Source organism: Nicotiana sylvestris, chromosome 2, assembly GCF_000393655.2.
Source record: "Nicotiana sylvestris chromosome 2, ASM39365v2, whole genome shotgun sequence".
Classification (NCBI taxonomy): Eukaryota; Viridiplantae; Streptophyta; class Magnoliopsida; order Solanales; family Solanaceae; genus Nicotiana; species Nicotiana sylvestris.
The window spans coordinates 83,874,717-83,878,043 of NC_091058.1; positions in this window are offsets into that span (position 1 = coordinate 83,874,717).

A 3,327-nucleotide genomic window follows, 5' to 3' on the forward strand; every position below is an offset into this window, starting at 1 on the left:
CAAACTCTTCTTTTTGGCAAAGGCCCTTGGCCTTAATGGGTGTTATTTCGAACTTGTCAAAACAGTAAGCCGTTGTCGTTCGATCGAGGCCGAACTCTTCTTTTTGGCAAAGGACCTTGACCTTAAAGGGTGTTATTTCGAACTTGTCGAAACAGTAACCCGTTGTCGTTCGATCGAGGTCGAACTCTTCTTTTTGGCGAAGGCCCTTGACCTAAAAGGGTGTTATTTTGAACTTGTCGAAACAGTAACCCATCGTCGTTCGATCGAGGTCGAACTCTTCTTTTTGGCGAATGACCTTGGCCTTAAAGGGTGTTATTTAGACTTATCGAAATAGTAACCCGTCGTCGTTCAATCGAGGTCGAACTTTTTTTTTGGCGAAGGCCCTTGACCTTAAAGGGTGTTATTTCGACTTATCAAAATAGTAACCCGTTGTCATTCGATTGAGGTCGAGCTCTTCTTTTTGGCGAAGGCCCTTGGCCTTAAAGGGTGTTATTTCAAACTTGTCGAAATAGTAACCCGTTGTTGTTTGATCGAGTTTGAACTCTTATTTTTGGCAAAGGTCTTTGGACTTAAAGGGTGTTATTTCGACTTATCGAAATAGTAACCCGTCGTCATTCGATCGAGGTCGAACTTTTCTTTTTGGCGAAGGCCCTTGGCCTTAAAGGGTGTTATTTCGAACTTGTCGAAATAGTAACCCGTCGTTAGTGCCAGTTTTTGGAGAATCAGGCATCCTCTGGTGGAGTCCCGGTTTGCTTGATATTGTTTGCATCGGAGAGTGTAATGTTGGAGAGTACGAAACGTTGCTGTTTCGCTTATGTTCATTTTGTACACACATTGGAGTTTCTTTGCCTGACTCCTACCTTCCGGCCTGAAAATGTCATCGGCAGGCAATATTTCAGTTGTCTTGTAGTAGTTTCTCATTCATTGATTGAGATGTTTCTTTGCTCGCTCGCCCGTGCGACATTTGTGTTCCTGCTTGAGCAGAGAGCAGAAGGTGAGTTAAAATGATAATTTCCTTACCCCCATCCAATGGATCAATGAATGAGAGTAGGTTTGTAACGTTGCTCGTTTTGTTTGGCATTTCGACGGTTGATGGGGCGATGATTTCTAAATTCGGTGACCGTATTAAGCTCTCTTTCCCCTTCTATGCTGCGCCTTTGCCCTGCGTGGGTTGGGTTTTGCCTTAGCGCTCTTTTTGGTGGGTAATCGTGTTTCTTGTCTTTGATCTAGAAGAGACTAGGAAATTTCACTAAGAAATCCCTACAGACGGTGCCAAATTGTTTGACCCAAAAGATATTGGAACCTTTTTGAATAAATTAATCAAAGAAAATGAAGGGGTAAATCTTAGTTAAACATAATAAATTTCAGACCAATGAGCTAATTGGAAAAATAGCATATGAGATGAAATAGAGGCAATCAATATTATTGAAACTCTTCATTGTGGCTCCCATTAATCAATGAGGGAGGTTGTTTTACAGATTTTTCTGGAAATAGCTTCGCTCTCCTTTTCCTTATGATGATTTACAGAAGAGAGAACTAAGGGGAGAGGAAGGAGTGAAAAACCCTCTCCCTGACCGAAGGTTTTCCCCCACTATATATAGTCATGGGACCTTTGCTATTTACTTGGTCCGACGCTCTCTCACATTGTGTCTACCCTGGTCGTCCTCTAAATGTCGTTTCTTCTGACTTGATGGGTATCGAGAGTGCTGGATGTGGAATAGACCATATCGTCTTTCGCTGCCTTGCCGCTGGGACGGGATGTTGGTCAGCTTGACCACAACGGTCAGATTTTGACCAATACAACTAGACCATCTCATCATTTGCCACCAGAAGACCTGTCCTACCAAATACATTTTCATTAAAGCTAGCAAATAAAAACTATCTAAAGTTTACATATACTTAAATTTTAGTCTGCAACGCAAGAGCAGGCAAATTAAAATCTTTTGGTGCAAAGAAGTACATGGAAATCTGGAACCACATCCAACTTCCAAGTACCCAACTCTGGATAATAAGGCAATACTAATCAATGAACAGCTTCATGGAAGCTAACTAATAGGGTGCTATATGTTATTCAATTTCGTTAGTAACTTAGCAAATGCCATTTTCAATTTTAATGCATATAAAAAGCTTCGGTAGTTTCTAGAGAGGTAAGCAACTGTCACGACCCTAAAATCGACCCGGTCGTGATGGCGCCTATTGTAAAACTAGGTCAGCCGACACAAATCCCGAATTCAATCGGTATTCAATAAAAGTCGTTTTAAAGCCATTAATTAACCAATAATCCCATAATATAAGTCTAAATGAACAGTGCGGAAACAAAATACACAAGCCCGGCATCGGGGTCTCACAAGTCACGAGCATCTACTAAGGTCTGAATACAACGAAAAGTTTGAAAATGTACTAAATACGGTCTAATGAAAATAAGAGGGAGAAAAGCAGTGCTACGAACGCCGGCAGCTACCTTTCCAACTCCGATGACTTTGTCATCGAGCAATCAACACCCGTTACCGGGTTCAGAAATACCTGAATCTGCATACAAGGTGCATGGAGTAATGTGAGTACTCCAACTCAGTAAGTAATAAAAGTAAATGAAAGTTGAGCAGTATGAAAACACGTAAACCATGTCAAAACGCTACAACAAATGCAGGATATTTCCAACACAGTACAGAAATCATTTACTTCGTAAATCATGCTCAGTATCGGTAAAACCTTTTAAAACAACTTTCTATAGTTTCAAACGAGTGATAAAACAGTGAGTAAAACTGATGGAAAATGTAAACAGCTCCTTGGAAAAAACATGTATCATAAACCGCCTCTCGGGCATAATATCAACAGAACCAGCCCCTTGGGCTACCTCACAATCACTCGTAATCAGCCCCTCAGGCATAACATAAATCAAAAACCGCCCCTCGAGCAAACATGGATCAAGAACAGCCCGTCGAGCATCAATATGAAACAACAACAGCCCCTCGGGCTACAACATATCACTCACACTGGGTACCCACGCTCACTAGGGGTGCACAGACTCCGGGAAGGGCCCCTTACGGCCCAAGCGCAATATCAAGCCATCTCGTGGCATAATCAAATAGGCTCTCGGCCTCATATCAAGCCACCTCATGGTACAACAAATCAGGCCCTCGGCCTCTTAATTAGAAATCGGCACCACACTGCTGCGGCACGCAGCTTGATCCCATAACATCCTCACAACACAGGCCCTCGACCTCACTCAGTTAGAAACATCTCAAGCCACTCGGGCAACAGTAAAACATGATGCTCAGCCCAAAATATCATTTAAAATATCAATAATGAGTAAATATGATTGAGTTA